The following is a 24,380-nucleotide window of genomic DNA, read 5'->3' on the forward strand; positions in this document are numbered from 1 at the left end:
CCATCTAAGATAGAAAATATGGTTTCTGTTTTAAGTTCAAAAACTGAGGTTTGATTAAGTGCATTGCCTCGGACTAAACAGACAGAGGCAACTTTACAACTTAACACTCGGGACTTCTGCTTCCTAATCCTTTTACTATTCCACACTTGTTTATGGTTTAAATCCCTCCAAGCTTAGTGGAAAGTAGTTGTTCTGTTGAACTCTGATCGTCTTTGAATCTGCTTGTGGTCTGTATCCACACTGCTTAGTCCAAGCCTCTGTGAAGAATAACCCTAGTGTGCCCTACTCTCTAAAGGAAGACTGGTCCTGAAATGAGTGCAGCCTAGAATGTTCCCAGCTGTGACCATAGACTATGAGCTCAGACTGACAGGCACTCAGAGGTTACACAGGCTTCTGTGATAAATATGAATATATATATATATGGGCCCTGGGTCAGCTTGATGGAGTAAACCATGAATTTTATTCATAGATTTTCTTCAAGATTGGAAACTACTCTCTGCCCTAATGCAACTTTCTAGCCCTTTTCTCTACTCTGACACCATCTTCTCAGACAACATTGTTGTCCAATTCATATTAGCTATCAAACTTAAACAAAAACTATGAAAGTCATAGATCCATAGTAACATATCTAAAATAGACTTCCTAACTTCTTTCCATCCTAAGATCCCTATTCTCATCTTCTCTATTCCTTCTTTTTGGTTCCTGTTCATTAATCATTTTGTCCTGCTATATATCCTGCTATAGACTTTCAGCTACCAAGTTGCAGATGATACTATGCTTTCATCCTGACTTCTCTGGGCAGATGACCTCACCAATGTGTCCTAGAACCTCACCCCTCCAGACCCCTACCCCACTATGGAAAGATAGAAACAAGCTGGGGTATGGATCAACCTGACAATACCCATGTCCAGCAGAGAAGCAATTACAGAAGCCAGAATTCCCACCTTCTGCACCCCAGAAATAATTTTGATTCATACTCCCAGTGTGGGAGAAATGATAGGGAAAGCTCACCAGAGGGCTATGAACTCTAACTCAGAGAGATATGAAGAAAAAAAAGAGGGACATTTGGGTAACAATAGGTGTAGGTGTGGCTTGGAAAGGAAAAGAAGATGGAATTATGGAAAAAAGGATATATATATATATATATATATATATATATATATGTTACAGAAATAATAGTCAACATGTATCTGCCACCTTGGGAGAACTATTGTAGCTTCCAGTAAAAGGAATAGGGATACAGAACTCTGGTAGTGGGAATGATGTGGAATTATACCCATTATTTTATAATTTTGTCAATCAATATTAAGTCATTTCTTCTTCTTCTTCTAGCATTTGCCCTTCTTCCGTAGCCAGTCAACAGCATCAGGTTGAGCCTGATGTAAAGTTTCGAGACCTCCTTTGAATCTGGAGAGGTGGCAGTCGTTGACTATGTGGGTCATAGTCTGTCTGTAGCCGCAGGGGCAGTTCAGGTCGTCTCTGGCTCCCCAGTGATGGAATATTAAGTCATTAATAAAATTAAAAAGAATACCCCTACTATGGCAGCTCCTGATTATCACACTGGCAGGGGCCCCACTGCCTGAGGAAGAGGTACAATCTGAAACCCTGTGGCTGTGCTCTGGGCAGCTGGCTGTCGGTGAGGAGGGAGCCCTGCAGTCCTCTAGCCAGCCAGTGCTCACTTGTTGAGTTTCTGTTGGTATGCAACCTCTGTGGGATCCAACCATATTAAATTGCTTCAAGCAACCTATAAAATAGAGACAATTTCAGTGCCATAAGGAATAGTGTATCTCCAACCATAAATAAATTAGGGTCCTAATTCTATCAAGGCTTGTGGGTGACATCACACACCGTGAGAGCTGAGCATAGAAGAGCTATTTGCAGAACCACAAATCTGAGATGGAATTACCATCTTAATTTATTTACGTCTTCTAGTGGATAGGCGCTTATGACAGATGATTTCTGAAGTCTGGTCTCTCCAGATTATGACATCATAAGCTCTGCTCTTCTCTTCCTCCCTACCTTTTCCCCTTACTCCTTCCTTTCTAATTCATTTCTATCATTCCTATGTGCATCTCCCTCATTGTATTTTATCCTTTGGTCTTAGTAAAGGGTAGGAAGAGGGAAAGCTACCCAGCAAGCTGATAAGAGAGAGCAGCATTCAGACAGGCAGAGGGGAAGCCTGACAAAGTGGGGGAGGCACCGGAAGAGCAAGTCTCTCCCACAGCCTGATTTGCTGCTTTGCCCCAGGGCCATTTATCCATGACCTCTCTAGGGACATATAGCTTTTCCTTGCTTAAAATTTCAATTTAATTAAATCCACTAGGTGTGTTCTTGGATGTCAACCATGTCCTAGGCAGCGTGGGGCACTCAGAACCATATGGAACCAAGGAATTTTAAAGGCAGACAGGCTTTCAGCATTCTCTGAGTTAGTTCAGCTCCTCATTTTACAAATGAGGGACCCAAAGTCCAGAGAAATTAAGTGATTTTTCCAATATCATGTAGCTAATTAATGGCAGAGCCAAGTCTAGACGGCAGAAAACGTGGAAACCTTAGCAACAACTGCTAGGGCCTTCCAGCCTAGTCACAGAAATGAGACAGACATCTTCAAAAGAGTTAGTTAATAACATAATTGAGGGGGCCGGGTGGTAGCGCACTGGGTTAAGCTTACATGGCACAAAGCTCTAGGACTGGTGTAAGGGTCCCAGTTCAAGGCCCCAGTTCCTTACCTGCAGAGGGGTGGCTTCGAGAGTGGTGGAGCATGTCTGCAGGTATCTATCTTTCTCTCCCCCTCCTCTCTGGATTTCTCTCTATCCTATTCAACAACAATAATAGTAACAACAACAATGATAAACAACAAGGGCAACAAGAAGGAAATATGGCCTCGAAGAGCAGTGGATTCATAGAGCAGGCAAAGAGGCCCAGAGATAACCCTGGAGGCAAATAATAATAATAATAATAATAGGGTATATAATCAGAGGCAAAACTGAGAGTTACAAAAACCTAATTCATAAAAGGAAGGAAACAATACCAGCTGACAAGTTGACAAGTTTAGGGCAGATTTCATGGAGCAAACAGTTGAGTTGGTAGTAAAGGACAGAAAATGTCACTTGGTAGAGATCAGAAGAGAAGATACTAAAGACAGAGAGACTATGTAAGTGAAGGCCTGAGGACCAGGCTATGCATTGCATAGGTACAGAAGGTCAGAAGCACTCTGACTAGAGACAGTGATCAATACCTACATAACAATTCCTGATGGATTCAGAGGACTCTGGACTTAACCCTGAATAAGTGAAAACATATTTTAGAGTTTTTGCTACCAAAGATGTGATCTGGGGAACCCACCTTGGAGCTTTTTGAGGAAAAATATCAATCTTAGCCCCATCCCAGGCCTACTGAATCAAAATTTGCTTTAAACCCTATCCCCATGTAATTCTCAGGCCATTAAGAGAACTCCTGCTTTAAGAAAACTGGTTTAGTATAAATGCCACTTAATGGTTTTTCCCAGGTGCTATTAGTTTTTTGTTGTTGTTGTTTTTGTTGTTTTGTTTTTTATCTGACCAAGGATGATTTTGCAAACTATTATACTAAAAAAAAATTTTTGCAAAGTTTTAGAAGCCAACCAACAAACTATTTTCAAATAGAATGGTTTGTGAATATAAAGTCTATAGTAAATAAAGATGACAGTATTAGACTTTTTGAACACAACTAAACATGTATGTATTTTGCTTTTTTTGCTCTTCTCAGTATTTTTAGAGCCTATGAACTTTCTTCCAACAATCAGACATTTTCCATGCTCTAGAAATCTCTTGGGTTTTGTACTTTATGGATGAAATAGATCATGGTGGTGTTTCAGGAACAGGAACCCCCATATAGCTCACAGTAGTTTCCTTGGGAGGTAGTAAGACCTCAGCAGGAAAGGTTCAAAGAGACCTTGCCCCACCCCAGACTCCTGCCTCATGCTGCCAGATTCTAAGAGGCTCTCCCTTCTCTAGGCTCCATGTAAACCCAGATCCTAGCACTGCTGGGGTCATGTGGTAGGTGGAGTCAGCAATGACTGAATTCCCTACCAGTCTACCAGAAGGGAGCTCAGAATTAAAATTAAGTTGACTGAAAGGAAAACATACAGCCAGCCCCTCAGTCACAGCAGCCATTCAAAAGCAGCAGCCATGATTCTGTACCACCCCAGGCTCCCTCCAAAGGGAAGGGAATGCTGTCATGTGCTTGAGGTAAGCCACAAGTGAAAAGTAGAGTCAAGGGTTGGGGGGGGGGGTCTTTCAACTCTTCAACTTTAGACTGACATTGACATGGAGCAATTGCCTCCCCTCCACCAAACCACAAAATAAGTTCCATGTCTGGATTATAACTTCCTCTCTCAACCACCATATTGAAGTGCTTGGCATGTGCTTTCAAAGGCTGGAATTCCGCCTTGGTCGCCTCTGCTATAGCTGACATTATGGTGTGGTCTTCTAGGGATAGTTGTCCCATGGAACCCACGTATCCCATGCAACCTGTCTATGCGCTGGGAGTGGGAGGAGTGTATTCCTTTCAGTGAGCTTATTTCATCCTTAGAACTGAATAGATACCAAATTGGAACTATTTTCTTTATCCCCTGTTGGCTCTTCCTAGCAAAGATCATTGTTCTCACTGTAAAATTCACATTTTCTCACATTGGTATTAGAACTGCTTTGTTTGCTTATTTACTTTCAACTTATTTATCTTCATACATCTCATGTCAGGAAACACTCTCAGTGACTGTTGAGGAAAGAATAGATGTTATGAGAAGACAGAGACTCCAGATAAATAAAGATATCTTTCTCTTGCTCATGACACTCTTCGAATAAAAAGACCAATTCTCTGAAGCTTGCCATACTTTCAGTGTCTTCTAACATAAGACAGTCATATGACCAGTAGTATTTGAGTAGTCATTTTCTGGCCTTTATGGAGATATGGGCCCTTCCCATATCTCCAGCCCTGAAACAGCTAACTAGACCCATGGAAGACACCTGGATCAAGGACAACCAATCACAAAGATGGCTGTGCCCATCAGACTTTCATCCTAGGGCATTTAAGCCAAGAAATACACATCGAATGATGTAACAATAGAGCTAAAACAGAAAGCTTGTGATGTACAAAGAACCAGACAAGCCAGGATAATCTACCAAAGTTCAAGGTAATTTGAATTCAACATAGAATAGCCTGTACTTACAAAAATATAATTTCCTCTCTTTCCAAAAAAAAGGGGGGGTCAAACCAAAGTATACACTTTTTAAATTGAGTATACTGTGGCCCTTTCCCCAGAGGGGCACATATAAATTGATTTCATCTTTTTTTTCTTTTTTTTAATATTTATTTATTCTCTTTTGTTGCCCCTATTGTTTTATTGTTGGTGTTATTTGTGTAGTTGTTGTTGAGTAGGACAGAGAGAAATGGAGAGAGGAGGGGAAGACAGAGAGGGAGAGAGAAAAACAGACACCTGCAGACCTGCTTCACTGCTAACTCCCTGATATCATCTTTTTTAAAAATAATCACACAGTGTTTCACTGTGTGAAATGTCAAAAAAGTTAATTCAAATAACGCTCCATTGGTGGACAGCTAGGGGAGCTTCCAATGTTTTTACTATTGTAAATAATAAATTATATCTGTTTTTCACAAATTTCATTTTGTAAATAATAAATTATATCTGTTTTTCACAAATTTCTGAGTATCAACATTGAACAAGTTAATATGTGTGGAATTTCTAGTTCAAAGGGTATAAACATCTAAGCTCTACGGACAATGTCAAAGTAGTTTCCAAGAACGTTGTACCAATTAACTCTTCCATGCAGAGCATGGAAATTTCTACTTTCTCCCACACCTCTGCCAAAGTGAATATTAGGTGTATTGCTTATTTTTCTTACTCTGATAGGAAAAAGTGGTTAACATTTTTGTCTTCACTTACCTTATTTATTATTGGAGAAACTGAGTGTCTTTCATATGATTTAAACATTTGTCATTTACTTGCTATTATATTTTTATTATATTACATTTTAATTATTAATGTTATAGTTATTAATATTATATTTCAATGAATGCTTCTTTCTCATTTTTTCTAATGAATTTATGGATTTCTTTTTCCACTCATAAAAAAATTAAAATCATGAACTCAACAGAAGTTTTGTCTAAGAGACATTTCTAAACTATTTAGTGTATCCAAAGAACCATGCCATCTCATTAATTACATAGATTCTTGTGGTGGCAGAGAGAAGAGATAATGCAATAGAAAAACAGTTAATAATGCTTAAAAGACTGAACTTGAATGTTAGAAACAGTCACAATAAGAAAGTTTTACAATGATGTCTTTCCTTAAATTCAAAGGAGTAGCAGTTCAACATTGATTCACAATAGCAGTATAGTTCAATGTGGTTACCAGTTCGTGGTATAGATGCAGATTGAATTTAATAGGCACAAAACCAGGACCAAAGCTGCCTTGAACACTTCCTCACTAGGGAGTTATATCAATACTGAGTTCAGAGAAGTGGTACTAGCCACCAGGCCATGCTTACCATCATGCTGTCAAGTGTGCGTATTATTGTTTCTATTGATGTATGTGCATTGGACATTTAAAATAAATATTATTAGATCACTCATTTGAGTGAGTTTTTTTTTTCTGTCCTTATAAAGTCTCAAGAATCCTTTAATAAAAGTACCTTACCATTCAGCAATACCACTCTTAGACATTTATCCAGTGGACACTCAAACACTAGTTAGAAGAGACGTATGCATGCCTATGTTCATAACTGCATTATTCACAATAGTCAAAGACTGGAAGCAGCCTAAATGTCCCTCAACAGACAACTGACTAAAGCAGTTTTGGCGTATATATATCCCAAGGAATACTATTCTGCAATCAAAAAAGATGGTATTGTGTCTTTTGGGACATAATGGATGGAACTAGAGGTGATTATACTTAGAGAAATAAAGAGATGAAAGACAACTACTAGACGGTTTCATTTGTATGTAGAATCTAGAGATCTGACTTACACAAATTTGCCGAAAAAAAGAAAGAAAGAAAGAGAAATCCAAACAAAACAGAAGCAAGCAAACTGTAAGATTTATAAGAACTATGGTGATTATCTTGTGAAGTCAGAGGGTAAGAATACAGAACTTTGGTGGTGGGGATGGTACGGAACTATGCATTGTAATCTTACAATCTTATAACAAACTATTAACAAATAAAAACTACTTAAAATTAAACTTCAACAGAAAACTTTTTTAAAAGAATCCTTTTATTTTTGACTAGATTATACTGGGGCTAGGACAAATATTAAGTGTGTGAATTAGGAGGCTAGGATGGAGGGGACAGGGGTGGGGCAGGAATAAAGATGACCAACCCACAGTTTTTATGGTGCTGATGCCCTGGAATTGGTAGAAAGGACATATCAGATGGTTCTAGAACATGTGGCTATTCCTATGTATATTCACATAAGCGAGAAGAGATGTAATATCTTATCCCCTATGGTGCCCAGACACACAATGACTACTAGTTAATTAAATTGAAATATGATGGGATATATGAAATATATCCCAAGGTATCAAGCAGGGATAACACTGTGAGACAAGAACAAAAACTTGAGTTACTAAAGCCAAGAACAGACAAACTGATTTTCACTTTGTTCTTGTTTCTTGCCAAGGGACCTTTTCCTCCCTCCTACCGACTTTTAACTCTCTTCTTCACCCAGTGTAGACTGGTTCTTCTCCTCTCCCAGGTGGCATAAGACCAAAGGTAATCCCCACTGCTACTCAACTTTACTGTGACTCACTGTTCCATTCTTCTGAAGCACCAGCTGGTTGGGGACTCTCTCTGGCAACTGATTAGCCTCCAAGCCCCGCCTCATTGGTCCTGCAGCTTTCTCCAATGCAAATGACTGAAAACATGCCTTTCCCAATGAGGAAAATATGTAAGATTTAGCTCCCAAGTTATGTTTCATGTTTACAACGGTCTTCTCATCATCGTTAGTTGGATTAAATTTAGTGATTACAAAGATTTTTGTTTTTATCAATAATACCCTTGATCTTGAAAAACAAGAGCAATTTAAACAGACCCAGATGCTCTAAACTCCTCCACATGTTTATTGCATTTTTTCAAGATCACATTGTGTTTGAGGCTGTCATTTAAATCTATTAAATATGAATGTTATTCCTATGGCCACATTTCCCTGGCTCCTCACACTCAATCTTTGCTGGTTTTAGTTATTCAATTGCAGAACCTTTGAAGAAAAATGGGAGCATTAATTGTTACGTTGTTCCCCCATGAGCTTGTGAAATAGGTACCCAATACCAAAGTCCTCACAAGAGCCAGAGTGCAATTCTAGAGATAAATTATCTTGGCCTTCCAAAGTCACAGGATGATAAGCCACTATTTTGTACTCACTTTCAGAAGAAGAGTTCCCCCACCCTCTTTAAAGTGGATCATTTAGTTTTATTATTATCACTACATTTATCAGCAACTCTTTCTGTCAATGAGACTCAGTCAAGGCTTCCCGAGCATCCACTGACTTTCTACAAACATTTCCTCTGTCTGTAAATCAGGCAAAAGTCATTGACTTTGGTCATGTGATAATAAACCCTAAAGGTGGAGAGGACTAGAGAGGGATCACATGACAGGCCACAGTATCAGCCTGTGTGTGTGAAATAAAGAGCAGGTGACTAGGCATCAGGAGACATCCACTGATTCCTAGCCTGAGCATCAGTCTAGACCTGACATCTAACCTGGTGTAAATTTTTGTTTCAGTCTAGACCTGACATCTAACCTGGTGTAAATTTTTGTTTTCTTACCTTTGAAGTAAACAGAGACCTAAAAGTCTTGTGAGTAATCATCTTTTGAGACATGCCAGTGTGAAACTCTTGTGTAGATGTTCCTGCAACTATAGAGTTGCACAGGGTTGAAGCTCCTTCCCATGTGTGCAAATGGAAAGAGATGTTTGCTATGTCTACCACCCTGGTTCGAGCCCAGCCTCCATTGCACTGAGGAAGAGTGGCTGTTATGGTTTCTCTCTCTCTCTCTCTCTCTTTCTCTCTCTCTCTCTTGCTTTTGATCTCTGCCTTTCTGTCTCAAACTTTCTATCAAAAAGAGAGAAAGACAAAGAAAAAGGAAGGAAGGGGGAGGTAGGGAGGGGGAAGGAAAGAAAGAAGGGAGGGAAAAAGGAAATGAAAAGGAGGGGAGGGTGGGGAGGGAGGAGAGAGGAGGTGAGAGGAGGGGAGGAGAGGAGATAGCTCACCAATCAGGGTGCATGCCTTGCCATGCAGAAGATATAAGTTCAAGCCCTGACACTACGTACAACACTAGGTTACATAGTTTTGATGCCCTCTCTCCCTCTCCCTGGCCACTCTGTGTATGACATACAAAGAAAGAAAAGCTTAGACCAGAGGCCACAAAACCATGCATGTGCAAGACCCTGGCATCAGAGGGAAAATATAAATATTTATATATAAGGATTTACAAAAGATATTTGAAGAATTCCACTTGTCACTGCTGAGGAAAGGGTTTTAAGAGCAAATGTTTGGGCCCAATTGGGGTCAGAGTATTAAAAGGAGTTGGTCCTGCTCATGAACCAACTAGCAGGGGAGGTGGGCAGTGGTGGAGTGTCCTAAGGTAACTCACTGGGAAACCTGGCTTCTTGGTCCCAACTGTTCCTTCCTATTTTGAGAATCTTCTGATCTAAAGCCATTTGGAGTTTAATTTTATTACAAGAGGGGTAATTCTCACACACTCTTTCCAAGTCTCACACCCCCCATTCCTGGTACCCAGTGGCTATCAAACTCTGCTATGCACTCAGTGGATGGAAACATTCAGAACTATTGCCAGCAGGGATGGAAGGTCACACAGAACCATACATACTGTCTTCCTAGGCACCAGGCAACCTCAGCACATACTGAACGACTAAATAAAGTAAGGGGGCAACCTGTGGCCTGGGAAAATGCTCCTCCGGTTTTTATGTCCAAGTAGTGACCTCAACATCTCAGACTTAGCGTCAATACACAGGGCACACCAACCTCCAGAACTTCCCTTCAATACAAAAAGCTGGAGATTTCTGAATGCCCAGGGATGCGGGACTCAGGTCTAGAAATTAACCTGCTGACAGGGGTCAAGTGCCTTCCACTGAATGTCAAAGGGCACTTAAAGATCAATGTGGCCCCCTTTGTCATCTCTGCTTGCTATTTGCTACACAAGCAGGCAAGTGGGAACTCAGACTTCTAGACAGCCCGCTTTTAACTCTTTAAGGTCACACTGTAGTAACAGCAGCTGTTAAACATGTTTTTTTTTTTTTCAGAATATAATAGGTGCCAGACCTAGATTAGCTCATAAAATCCTTACAACAAACCCAAACCTTCCATCTTATTTTTCTCATTTTGGTGAGGGAAGTGATGCAAAGACAATGATCTGCCCCAAATCACACAGCTGGTGAGTGGGGAAGGCAAGATGGAAATGCAGGCTTGGCCTCTTCACACTAAGTCACACTTCATTAATGGCTGGGATTCTTTGACCGTCTGGCAGCCAGGCCCCAACAGTGGCTAGCTCAATAAGTAAGTAAGTAAGTAAGTAAATAAGTAAGTAAGTAAATAAATAAATAAATAAATAAATCCTTAGCAATCCCCACAAGATTCCCAGAAAAGTCCTCAAAATCCAACGGAAAACTGTACCAACCACCCCCAAGCAGGAAGGAGGCAGGGTAGCTTGGGGCTTGGGCAGCAAGACTAGCCTTCTTCCCAGGGCACTTGATGCCAATTCTCCTGTCTTTAGTGGTTCAAAGTTACAAAATTAAAAAAAAAAAAAAAGGACAAACCATCCCAGTGTGGCCAAATGTACATCTTGGACCAGTCAGCGTGGCAACAAGTCAGGGATGGGAGCAGATATCAGAACACTCCAGAGGGGGTGGGTAAGAAGTCTCTACAGGAGGGGTGGTAGTAAGCCAAAATGCTGCTTCCCTGCTTCCAAGAAATCCTGTGATGCTGTCAGAGGGGTTATCAAGAGGCATGACGTCTTACTCCATATATAGATTCTAACACAAGAGTTAGACCCATAAGGCTTCATTTTGTCCACCAGGCAGTTCCTTCTACCTTCATTCTTTCTCTCTCTGACAAGCCAGCTTTGTTAGTGCCTTTGCTGGATTGACTCCCCAACACCTAGCTTGTCCTCTCCAGCACCTCTCCTACAACACAAATCTTCCACACTCTCCAAGGTATGTCCCACATTCACCAAGAAACCCCTCTACTCTCTTTCTTTCTTTCTTTCTTTCTTTCTTCCTTTCTTTCTTTCTTTCTTTCTTCTTTTTTTTCCCTCTCTCCAGGGTTATAGAGGCCATGTTTGTTGCCCTTGTTGTTGTGATTGTTATTGCTGTTGGATAGGACAGAAAGAAATCTAAAGAGGAGTGGAAGACAGAGCAGGGGAGAGAAAGATAGACACCTGCAGACATGCTTCACCACTTGAGAAGCAATTCCCCTGAACGTGGGGAGTCAGGGGCTCAAAATGGGATCCTTACATGGGTCCTTGCACTTCACATCATATGGCTTAAGCTGGTGTGTGGCCCCCCCTCTCTTTTTTTCTACAGCTATAAACCCTTCATCACACCTCACTGCTTTAGTCCTATGCTATATTATTTGCTGTCCTTATCAATTTCTCTATTGGATACAATAGTCTTGGAGAGCAGGGACTGTATTCTCTCTCCTCTCTCTCTCCATCTCTCTGTCACTCTCTCCTCTCTCTGTCTCTATCTCTCTCTTTCTCTCTCCTTATTTAATTGCTGGGGCTCAGTGCAGCCCTACAAATCCTTGGCCATTTTTTCCTTTTTTTTCTCTCTCTCTTTCTTTCTTTCCTTTTTTCCCCCTCCTAATTAGATAGGATGGAGAGAAATTGAGAGAGAACAAGGAGATAGAGAAAGGAAAAGAAAGCTCCAAGTGGAAAGCAGAGGCTTGGACCCTGGTCCTTGTGCTTGGTAGTATGTGTGCTTAACCAGGTATGCCACCACCCAGACCCTATCTTCTCATTTTGTATACCTTTTATAACCTAGTATCAAATATACAAATAAAAATAGTCACACAGTAAATATCTTTAGACTTTTCAGAAGTATTTTTTGCTACATTATTTACTTTGCTCTTCACAACAGTTCTTCAAACTAGGGAATGAAGATAATATACTCCTGGATCTGCTGCTGTCTAGGGCCTCAGCTGAAGACTGGAGTCATTTAAGATTGATACTGGTTGTCAGAGGAGACTCTGCTGGGGCCTTCTACCATGCACCTATACATGTTTGGACCATGTAACATGGACTTTCTCAGACAGGACAGCCACAGGGTGGTGACATTTCCTATGTGTTGGGTCTCAGGGCCCCAAAGGTGAGTGTATCATAACTGTGTAGCTTTTTGTGAGTTAGTCTCTGAGGTGCCACTTTGGTTTACTTGGGGTTTTGACTGTTTTGGTTTTGTTTTTGTTCTTTCATTAAAAAAAAAAAAAAAGATACTGGAAAATGTTATTTGATGAAACAGCTGTTATCTCTGGGGTATAATTTCTTTTTTTAATATTCATTTATTTATTCCTTTTTGTTGCCCTTGTTTTATTGTTGTAGTCATTGTTGTTGTAGTTATTGATGTCATTGTTGTTGGGTAGCACAGAGAGAAATAGAGAGAGGAGGGGAAGACAGACAGAGAGTGGGACAGAAAGACAGACACCTGCAGACCAGCTTGACCACTTGTGAAGTGAATCCCTTGATGGTGGGGAGTTGGGGGCTCCAAATGATATCCTATGCCAGTCCTTGCGCTTAGTGCCACTTGCGCTTAACCCGCTGCACTACTGCCTGACTCCCTCTGGGGTATAATTTCATACCACCCAAATTAGTGCTGGCTCACCTCACCCATCACCAGTGTGCCATCTCCATTCACTATAGGAGGTAGTACCCCACACCCCCTCATAACTCCCTCCTCACCTCCCCATTAATGTCTGCAGATCTGCTGTTATAGACACAATTTCTTTATGTTCCACATTATTTCCCTCTACATTTTATTTATTTTTTAAAAATATGTTAACAAGAGAGAAAAACAAAGCATGACTCTGGTATATTCAATGCCAGTTACTCAGCACATGACCTCATGCATGTGAGTCCAGTGTTCTAATCTCTGTAAACCTCCCAGGCTGCTTTATTTCTTAAGTCCCACATATGAATAAAATCTAATGGTATTTCTCTTTCTCCTCTTGTTTATTCCATTAACATAACCCCTTCCACTTCATCCATGTTTTAGCAAAAGATAAGATGTCATTTTTTCATACTGTTGAATAATAGTCTAAAGACCACTCCTTTCTTTTTTTTTACTTTATTTTTTAATTTATTTATTAAATGGAAATAATGACAAGGTCATAGGATAAGAGGAGTACAATTCCACAAAATTCCCACCACCATAACTCCCTTGAAAGCTTTCTTATTCTTTATCCCTCTGGGAGCATGAACCCAGGATCACTGTGGGGTGCAGAAGATGGAAGGTCTGGCTTCTGTAATTGCTTCTCCGCTGAACATGGGCATTGGTAGGTTGATCCATACTCCCAACCTGTCTCTCTTTTTCCCTAATGGGGCAGGGCTATAGGGAGACAGGACTCCAGGACACATTGGTGAGGTCACCTGGCCAGGGAAGTTAGGTTGGCATCATGATAGCATCTGGAACTTGGTAGCTGAAAACGCATTAAAATATGAAGCAGAGGAGGTCAGGTGGTAGTCTTAAGGATCCCAGTTCAGGGCCCTAGCTCCCCACCTTCAGGGAAGTTGCTTCACAAGTGGTGAAGCAGGTCTGCAGGTATCTATCTTTCTCTCCCCCTCTGTGTCTTCCCTTTCTCTCTTTCTCTCTCTGCCCTATCCAACAACAATAACAACAATAATAATAGCAACAATCAACAACAAGGGCAACAAAAAGGGGAAAAAAAATGACCTCCAGGAGCAGTGGATTTGTAGTGCAAGCACCAAACCTCAGTGATAACCTGGAGGCAAAAAAAAAAAAAAAAGATATGAGGCAGAACAAATTGTTAAATAATCAGGAAGCTAAAGGCAAAAATATAGCAGATGACACTTGAGGTCTCCATTATGGAGAAAACTAGTTGGTCTATTTTAGGTATATTCCAAGGGGCTCATGACTTTACTAATTTTTCCTGAGCCTGACAGCTAACATGCAAGTGGACCAAAAGATATTGAATACCACTCCTTTCTTATCTGTCCCTCTGTTGTTGAGCACTTGGACTGTTTCCAAATCTTTGTTATTGTGTATAGCACTATAGTGAACATAGGTGTACAAATATCTCTTTGGATATTTTCCCCATTTTTTACTTGTGACTAATAATATATTACAAAATTATAAGATTACAATGTATAGTACCAAACCACACCCTCTACCAAACTTCTGAATCTCCATTCTCTCACCTCTCAGAGATAACCACCATAATTCTTAAAAGTTTTAGAAACAGTTTGCTTGCTACTTTTTTTTTCAAGTTCATGTGTACCATTTCTCTAGATTCCACATATGAGTGAAACCATCTGGTAGTTGTCTTTCATCTTTTATTTTGCTAAGCATAATCATTTCCAGGTCCACTCATTTTGTCCCAAAGGACACAATATCGTCTTTTTGATTGCAGAGTAGTATTCTTTGGAATATATATGCCATAACTTCTTTAGCCAGTCGTCTGTTGATGGGCAGTTAGGCTGCTTCCAATTTTAGCTATGAACATTGGTGTGCATATATCTCTTTGGATAATGTTTGTTTTTCCTAATGAGAGAGATAGTAGGGTATGGTTTTATCATTTTATATGGTGCAGGGAATTGAACCTGGGACCACTTCCCTGGCCCCCTATCAGTTACAAGTAAGTCACAAGTTTGGTCTAGATTCAAGAGTAGGGAACACAAACCCTTAATTCTCAGTAGCAGAACTGTCTAAGTCTTTGCCAAACATGGCTTAAAATTACAATCTACCCCACACACACTGAAAAGAAAGGAAGTTGAGATGGATAACAGCTGAGTGGGAGTCAGCAGTCAGAAACATCCCTGGCTCCCTGGACAGGCTTCATTCTCCCACTTGACTCCTTCTGGATAATACGTCCCTGAGTTATTTGTGATGAGCAGTCGCAGCAGGGGCAAGGAAAGGAAGAGCAAAGGAGCCCAGTGATCTTTCAGAGTCTGAACCACTCTCTGTCTTCTCTGCCCCACTGTGTTCCTTGGACCATTTGGAGATCTTACCAGTTTGAGAGATGTCTACTTTCTCTGTGCTGAGAAACATAAAGAAAGTAAGCACCTCTCAAACTGGTTAGAGCTTTCTGAAAAGTCTGAAGACAGACTTTATTGTTTATCTAGATAAGAGGAAATAATTTAAATGAGAACATCACTAGCCAGTGTGTATTTTGTGTGTTGATCAAAATAAAGAGAACAGATTTATCTTTATTTAAAAAGCATTTATGTATTTATTTATTTTTAATGTTTTTATTTATCTATTTATCTGCAGGTGGGGGGCTTGAACTGGGATCCTTAGGCTGGTCCTTGGGCTTTGTGCCACCTGCACTTAACCTGCTGTGCTACTGCCCACCTCCCTATGTATTTATTTTTAATGAAGGATACAGAGGGACAGAGACCAGAACACTCCTCAGCACTGGTTGATGGTGGTGCTGAAGATAGGACCTGAGACTTAAAAAGCCTCAAGCATGAAGGTGGTTTTTGCATAACAATTATGCTATCTCCCCAGCCACAGATTTGTTCTTCCTCTAGGGCAGGGGGGCTGCTCTGCATACAATTCTGTAAAGAAGTTGGAGCCAGCCTCTGGTGCATTGGAGTTAGAGGAGACTGAGGAAATGGGGGTCAATGGCTGCCCACTTTCTAATATGATCTGATATTCAGCCCAAAGCCATCTACTCACACACCTGTTTAGCACTTGTCTGCAATCACTTAGGTTCTATTATTCGACTTGTCACTATATTCATTTGCTGTACATGTAAATTCATTGCAGTTGTAAGTTTCCTGAAAAACAAAAATTGGGAAGTATCAACAGATGCACTTAAATTAAAAACAATTCTGTAACCACAGACTTGCTTCCACTGTTCCCCCTGTCAAAGGTGGAGGGTAACTTTGTTTGTTTTTGTTGTCACCAGAGTTTCACAGCTCTAGTCAGCTTTTTCAGATAAATCCTGGATGGTGTGCATGAAAAAACAGGCACCATCCCAGATGGGTTATCCTGACACCCTAAATATGAGGGTGTTGTATAATGCATATAATATGTGCAACAATATTTCACAGTTAGGGCCAGTTACCATTAGGAAAGGAAAGATGACTAACCAATTCTCACCTGTAATTTACCAACACATTTCATGATGAACACAATTCTTTATTATTATTATTTTTTATTTATAAAAAGGAAACATTGACAAAACTGTAAGATAAGAGGGGTACAGCTTCACACAATTCCCACCACCATAACTCTGTATCCCATCCCCTCCCTGGATAGCATTCCTACTCTTTATCCCTCTGGGAGTATGAACCCAAGGTCATTGTGGGATGCAGAAGGTGGAAGGTCTGGCTTCTGTAATTGCTTCCCTGCTGAACATGGGCGTTGACAGGTCGATCCATACTCCCAGCCTGTCTCACTTTCCCTAGTTTGGAAGGGCTCTGGGGAAGCGGAGCTCCAGGACACATTGGTGGGGTTGTCTGTCCAGGGAAGTCTGGTCGGCATCATGCTAACATCTGGAACCTATTGGTTGAAAAGAGAGTTAACATACAAAGCCAAACAAATTGTTGAACAATCATGGACCTAAAGGCTGGAATAGTGCAGATGAAGAGTTGGAGTGGGGGTCCTCCATTTTGTAGATAGCTAGTAGGCAAATTTTAGTTAAATTCCAAAGGGCCTGTGGCTATACCAGTTTTTTTTTTTTTTTTAAGAAAGGAGACATTAACAAAATCATAGGATGGGGGTGGGGTACAACTCCACACAGTTCCCACCACCCAGTCTCTATATTCCATCCCCTCCCCAATAGCTTTCCCATTCTCTATCCCTCTGGGAGCATGGACCCAGGGTCATTGTGGGTTGCAGAAGGTGGGAGGTCTGGCTTCTGTTATTGCTTCACCGCTGAACATGGGCATTGACTGGTCGATCCCTCCTCCCAGTCTGCCTCTCTCTTTCCCTAGTAAGGTGAGCTCCAGGACGCATTGGTGGGGTCTTCAGTCCAGGGAAGCCTGGCCGGCATCCTGATGGCATCTGGAACCTGGTGGCTGAAAAGAGAGTTAACATACAAAGCCAAACAAGTTGTTGAAGAATTATGGACCTAAAGGTTGGAATAGTGGAGATAAAGTGTTGGGGGGTGCTCACTGCAAACTCTAGTGTACTACTGCTTTCAGGTATATATTTGCCCTAGTTTATGGATACGTGTGAACATATGCTGTATCTCCTGGAACCTTGTTGTTTTTTCTGGGCTGGCTTCACGGGCGGTAGACAGACGACCAGGGACACAAGGCTGAGCGGAGAAGCAGTATTTCTTTATTCACAAGCCAACGATTAAAAAAACTAATCTAATCTAATCACCACACAATTCTGTCCTGCATCTTTCTCCTCCGGTGGCAGCATCAGGAACCCAGGAAGTATGTAGGATAGGGGGCGGGGAGAAGGGAGAAGCACGAAAAGGCAAAGACTAAACCACAATCTCCCCGAGGCATGGGGAGTGAGACCAAACCAATGTAACAGAATGATCATGTAAATAGACCACAACATCAAGCAATGTAACAGAAGGGATCCCAGAAGCAGAACTAGAAGCATACCAACAGAACCTGCTCTATATCTAGGTTTTGGGACTTTGTTAGGAAGTGAACCACCTGGGATGGAATTAGAGAATACTATGAAAGGAAAGGTCTCACCCAAGTGATGAAGCTGAAGGGTTGTCGTTCCACACCTGAAGTCTCTGGGCACAGTCTGAAGTGAAGCATGCTGGGGTGGCACTCGTTGTGTTGATTAGGTTGCAATCAGCAGATTCAATATTATTTGATAAGAATTGGGAGAAGCATATGGGAAAGTGGGCCCTACCCTAGGGTCCCAGGACTAGGGGAAGTTTAGGCTCTATACTGGAAATATGAGGTTCCTGATGTCTTAGGGTTCAAGAAGACAATGGATAGTTACTGTTATCATCACATTATTTGGTAATTGGGTTAACTTTGAAAAGTCCCTTTGTTAGACATACAATTTTTCCCCCCTCTCATATTAATTAAATAGTGATTTATATGACTACAATTTAATAGGTGTGTACATAAACACCATTCCCATCATCAAAAGATTGTGTCCCATCCCACCCCACCCCCCATGGCCCAGGAAGCCACATGTCCACCCTCCCCCTCACCACAGGGCTTTTACTTTGGTGCCCTACTACAAATTTAGTCAGATCCTGCTTTGAGTTTCCCTTTCTGATCTTCTTTCTCAACTTCTGTTGATGAGTGGGATCATCCCATACTCATCTTTATCTTTCTGACTTAGCTCACTTAACATAATTCCTTCTAGCTCCATCCAAGATAGGGTCAGAGAAGTCGAGTTCATTGTTCTTAGTAGCTGCATAGTATTCCATTGTGTATATATACCACAGCTTTCTCAGCCACTCATCTGTTGTTGGGCACCTGGGTTGCTTCCAGGTTTTAGCTATTATGAATTGTGCTGCTATGAACATTGGTGTACACATCTTTTTGGTTGGGTGTTAGGGAGTCCTTGGGGTATATCCCCAGGAGAGGAATTACTGGGTCATATGGAAGGTCCATGTCTAGCCTTGTGAGAGTTCTCCAGACTGCTATCCACAGAGGCTGGACCAATTTACATTCCCACCATCAGTGCAGAAGGGTTCCTCTGTCCCCACAACCTCTCCAGCATTTGTTGCTGCTGTCCTTTTTGATGTATGCCATTCTCACAGGAGTGAGGTGGTATCTCAATGTTGTCTTTATTTGCATTTCTCTGACAATCAGTGACCTGGAGCAATTTTTCATATATTTGTTAGCCTTTTGGATCTCCTCTGTAGTGAATGTTTTGTTCATATCCTCTGCCCATTTTTGGATGGGGTCATTTGCTTTTTTTGTTGCTAAGTTTGCTGTGCTCTTTGTATATTTTGGTTATTAGTCTCTTGTCTGATGTATGGCATGTGAAGATCTTCTCCCATTCTGCGAGGGGTCTCTTTGTTTGTGTGATAGTTTCTTTGGCTGTGCAGAAGCTTTTCAATTTGATGTAGTCCCATTGGTTTGTTTCTGCTTTAGTCTTCCTTGCAATTGGGTTTGTTTCATCAAAGATGTCCTTGAGGTTTAGGTGGGAAAGTGTTCCACCAATGTTTTCCTCTAAGTAATTGATAGTTTCTGGTCTAACATCCATGTCCTTGATCCATTTGGAGTCAATTTTTGTTTCTGGTGAGATAAAGTGGTTCAGTTTCATTCTTCTGCATGTTTCAACACAGTTTCCCAACACCATTTATTGAAGAGAGCCTCCTTCCCCCATTTAATACTTTGGGCCCCTTATCAAAGATTAGATGTCCATAGGTGTGGGGGTTTAGTTCTGGTATTTCAGTTCTGTTCCACTGGTCTGTGTGCCTATTTTTTGTTCCAATACCAGGCTGTTTTGATGATGATGGCCTTGTAATAAGTTCAAAATCTGGGAGTGTGATGCCTCCATTTCTGTTTCTTTTCCTCAAGATGGTTTTGGCAATTCTAGGTGTTTTCTGGTTCTAGATAAATGATTGTAGTTTTTGTTCTATTCTCTTAAAGAAGTTTGGTGGAACTTTGATGCATATCTCATTAAATTTGTATATGGCTCTGGGGAGAATATTCATTTTAATGATATTTATTCTTCCAATCCATGAGCATGGTATCTTTCCATTTCTTGGTGGCATTTTCTATTTCCTTGAATAGTGACTCATAGTTTTCAGTATACAAGCCGTTCACTTCTTTGGTCAGCTTTATTCCTAGGTATTTTATTGATTTTGCTGCAATGGTGAATGAGAGTGGTTTCTGGATGTCTTCTTCTTCAGATTTAGTGTTTGCATAAAGAAATGCCACTAATTTTTGTACATTGATTTTGTAGCCTGACACCTTGCTATATTGCCTAATAACTTCCAGTAGTTTTCTGCTGGATTGTTTAGGTTTTTCTATGTATACTATCATATCATCTGCAAATAGTGAGAGCTTGACTTCTTCCTTTCCAATCTGTATTCCTTTGATTTCTTTCTCTTGCCTGATTGCTATGACAAAAACTTCCAATGCTATGTTGAAGAGTGATAGTTGACATCCCTGTCTAGTCCCCGATCTGAGGGGGAATGCTTTCAGCTTCTGTCCATTAAGTATGATGTTGGCTCTGGGTTTGCTATATATGGACTCCACTATCTTGAATTTCCCATCTATTCCCATTTTTGTAGTCTTTTGAGCTGGGTGTTGGATTTTGTCAAAGGCTTTCTCTGCATCTATTGATCATGAGGTTTTTGGTTTTGCTTTTATTGATGTGGTGAATGACATTGATTGACTTACCTATGTTGAACCAGCCTTGCATTCCTGGAATAAATCCCACTTGATCTTGATGAACAATCTTTTTGATATACTGCTGTATCCAGTTGGCCAAGATCTTGTTTAATATTTTGGCATCTATGTTCATCAGAGATATTGCTCTATAGTTTTCCTTTTTGTTGTGTCCCTATCTGCTTTAGGTATCAGGGTGATTGATGTTGGCTTCATAGAAGGTGGAAGGGAGTATTCCTGTTTTTTAGATCTTGTGGAAAAGCTTTAGAAGTATAGGTATTAACTGTTGTCTGAAAGTTTTGTAGAATTCGTTTGTGAAGCCATTTAGTCCAGGACTTTTTTTGTTGGGAAAATTCTTAATTACTGTTTTGATTTCTTTGTCTGTGATTGGTGCATTTAGGTTTTGTAGTTCTTCTTGTCTCAGTTTTGGAAAGGCATATGTTTCTAGGAATTCTTCCATTTCTTCCAGATTCTCTAGCTTGGTGATGTATAGTTCTTCATAGAAGTTTTGCATGATTTTCTGTAGTGTCAGTTGTGATATATCCTCTATCATTTACAATTCTATTTATTTGAGTCTTCTCCCTTTTTTTAGTGTGTCTGGCTAGGTTTTTGTCAATCTTGTTTAATTTTTCAAAGAACCAACATTTGGCTTCACTGATCTTTTGTATGGTTCTTTTATTTTTGATGTTGTTTGTTTCTGCTCTAATTTTAGTGATTTCTGTCCTTTTGGTTGCTTTAGTGTTCTTTTGTTCCTCTTCCTCTAAGTCCTTAAGGTGTGCAGTAAGGTCATTTATTCGAGCTTTTTCTTGTTCTTTAATATGTGATTATATGGCTATGAGTTTCCCTCTCAGTACTGCTTTAGCTGTGTCCCAAATATTTTGATAGCTGTGTCTTCATTTTCATTTGTTTCCAGGAACATTTTAATTTCTTGTTTAAGTGTTTCTTTGATCCAGTGGTTCTTAAGCAGTATGTCGTTTAGTTTCCAAATTCTGTGACTTTTAGTAATTTTCTGTTTGTTGTTAAATGTTAGCTTTACTCTGCTGTGGTATGATTTCAATGCTCTTGAATTTGTTGATGCTGTCTTTGTGGCCTAACATGCGGTCTATCCTTGAATATGTGCTGTGTGGATAAATATATGGAATGCTTCAAGAATTTGCATGTCATCCTTATGTGGGGGCCATGCTAATCTTCTCTGTATCATTCCAATTTTGGTATATGTGCTGCCGAAGTGAGCACAATGAACACAATTCTTTATAAACTTGATAACCTGGATATTCAGAGATCAATATTGAAGATACATATCCATAAAAATATTAAGAAAATAAATCAGGGGTGGGGGTAGATAGCATAATGGTTATGCCATGAGACTTTCATGCCTGAGGCTCTAAAGTCCCAGGTTCAATTTCCTGAACCACCATAAGTCAGAGCTGTGCAGTGCTCTGGTGTTTCTGTCTGTGTCTCTCTCAAAAATATAATAAATAAATAAATAAATAAATAAATAAATAAAATCAGAACAGCTGATGTTGTATCTGTTTTGATGCTAATCCAATGAGGCTAAAACCTGGGAAGCTCAAACAAAGGTACGACTGAATCCTCAAGTGGCAGAGAAGAGTCCAGTCCCTGTGGGAAGCCCTTCCCAGAAAGGCAGAGTTAGGTGCAAGGTCTTTTCATTCTTTCTCTGTTGCCTTCTAGCAGTTGATCTCTCTCTTTCCTCACTGACTAACTTGAAATAAATCATAAGAACCTCATATTGCCATTGGAACTGTACATGAATTTATATATGTAACATGCTTAGCAGCATAGCTAGCAATTGTCAGGACTGGATAAAAGGGAGTTTCTCTTGTCCTGTTCACTGAGTTCAGAGGGGATGTAGGGATCCCCAGCTGTGAACTCTGAACAAGTTCCTCCCTCCTCTGCAAGTTTTCATCCCCACTGGTGGACAAGGTCACCTGTGGGCAAATTTATCTGTGCCTCTCTTTCCTTCCTGTGGCTCTCCTTGACCAGGATGGGGTCAGACACCAGTGCCTCCACCCCTCACATTCTGGCAGCTCACCTTAATATTTTAGGGTTGAAGAAAGGGATGAAAGTTCTTGAAAGCCACAGCCCTTTCTGTGTAGCAAGATCTGCCCAAGGTCATGAGCAAAACAACAAGTAAATCTCATAGACCACAACGACCTTTGAAAAAAGGTTCTAACTTCATCTCCTGTCTGGAAAACAATCCCCACAATGCTTAGATATTCCCAGTGTTGCAGACCCTAAGCCTCAGGGATGCTAATGCTCTAAAAGAATAGTCTTGACCTCATGGGGTGTGTGTGTGTGTGTGTGTGTGTGTGTGTGTGTGTGTGTATTCTTTCTTATCATCTCCAGATTCTTTCATTTTATTAATTTTACAAAGCCAAATGTTTAACAGAAGTGTGTTAGACATCCCATTTCTGAAAAGAAATCATCTGTCCCAGTTAGAATAGAACTTTGCTACACATCGCCAGTGATGAGGCTTCTTTCTCTGACCCGGCCACCCCGCATGACTGGCTCCCCACTCTGACGTGATCTCTCACTAAGGCTCTGTGCCCAGTGAAGTTCCATGAGGTAAATGGCAGGAACTAGTCAAGATCCAACCAAAGAGAGGAGGAGGCAGACTCAGCATGAAAGAATCAACTCATGAAGTCTCCAAACCAACTATGGCCAGATATCCCCAAGAGCCAGATGGAGAGAGTACCACTCAGTAAGTGGCACATATAGAGAAGGAGGGACAGGGACAGTGGACCAGATCTATCTCTAGGATAGCTGTGCTTCTTTAAGCAAAAAGCAGTACTGTAATGGAAAAACAAGTTCTTATCTTTGTGAGCACCCCCTGATCACTGTTCCCAGGAGTTATTCCTGAAGCTGCTAGCACCCTAGCAGGAGAGCAAGTGTAATCCAAACTTAAGGGCCAAGCTCCCAGGGTTCCCCCCCCAGTCCCACAGCCCACCCCTAGCATGCATCCTCCCCCTTTCCCTCAAAGTCAACAATTGCATCAATTCCCTGGAGCCCAGTAGGGCAGCAGAGAGAAGACTGGAGATGTGAAGAGTTCTGACTATGAGCCAGGAGGCCTGGCTTCATTTGTCCAGTTATTCAACACATGTCAACTGCAAGCCAACCAGGCCGTGTTCTAGGCATTGAGGACACAGATAAACCCTAGTGAAGTTTACACTCTATCAATAGTAGATGGGGGTTGGGGGCGGGGAGGACAGATAATGAAAGAAACAAGTCTATAAAGCAGAAGATGTGGAAGAAAATCAAGTAGGACAGGTGCCCAGGGCTGGGCATGTGGAGCTTTAAGTATGTCATCAGAAAGGGAACATTGGAGCAAAGAGCAGACAGGAGTGAACATCCAGTCCTGCCTGGTCCTGGCTCCATAGGAGAGCTGGCAACGCCACCTTCCTTCTCTAGGTGTTTCTGGAAAACTACCAAATAACTGGACTGACCTAAGTAAACAGTTGTCAAGCATTTTCCCCTCTGCAATTAACCCCTAATTCCAAATGAAGAGTTACCCAATGTTCTGCAGCAGAATTTCCAGACAAAAGGGACAACACTCAGTTAAGTTTGAACTTCAAATAAGCAGTGAGTAACTGACCTAAGTTAACTAACCTAAGTTAACCTAACCTAAGTTAAATTAACTCATTGTTTTTTTCTTGTTTTTTTAAATATTTATTTATTTATTCCCTTTTGTTGCCCTTGTTGTTTTATTGTTGTAGTTATTATTGTTGTTGTCGTTGTTTGATAGGACAGAGAGAAATGGAGAAAGGAGGGGAAGACAGAGAGGAGGAGAGAAAGATAGACACCTGCAGACCTGCTTCACTGCCTGTGAATAGACTCCCCTGCAGGT

General features: G+C 40.9%; 1 non-coding gene across 1 annotated transcript; it reads right to left on the reverse strand.

The window, feature by feature from the left end:
• Positions 1–21,644: 21,644 nt before the first annotated feature.
• LOC132537830 (U6 spliceosomal RNA) lies at positions 21,645–21,751 on the reverse strand. Its single transcript, XR_009549255.1, has one exon. It is a non-coding gene; the product is annotated as a U6 spliceosomal RNA (small nuclear RNA).
• Positions 21,752–24,380: the final 2,629 nt, after the last annotated feature.

Source organism: Erinaceus europaeus, chromosome 3 (genome assembly GCF_950295315.1).
Source record: "Erinaceus europaeus chromosome 3, mEriEur2.1, whole genome shotgun sequence".
NCBI lineage: Eukaryota > Metazoa > Chordata > Mammalia > Eulipotyphla > Erinaceidae > Erinaceus > Erinaceus europaeus.